We start from the raw sequence: 214 nt of genomic DNA, 5'->3' as shown, positions 1-214 counted from the left end.
ACCGGTTCCCAGGCTCATTATCATCACAGGAGTCATTTTGCTGACGTACCATCCCTCTTTTGTCTTGCTTGGAATTGGCAGGTTGACACACGAGAGGAAGAGAAAACAAGACATAATTCTGCCGTTCCCTTAATGATCTGCAATATCCAAGGCAATGGATAGGGAAATGATGCAAAGGAAATGTGGCTTTCACACGCGTGTTCAGATTCCAAAT

Source organism: Penaeus monodon, chromosome 15 (assembly GCF_015228065.2).
Source record: "Penaeus monodon isolate SGIC_2016 chromosome 15, NSTDA_Pmon_1, whole genome shotgun sequence".
In the NCBI taxonomy this organism is placed as follows: domain Eukaryota; kingdom Metazoa; phylum Arthropoda; class Malacostraca; order Decapoda; family Penaeidae; genus Penaeus; species Penaeus monodon.
This window is presented reverse-complemented; position numbering follows the sequence as displayed.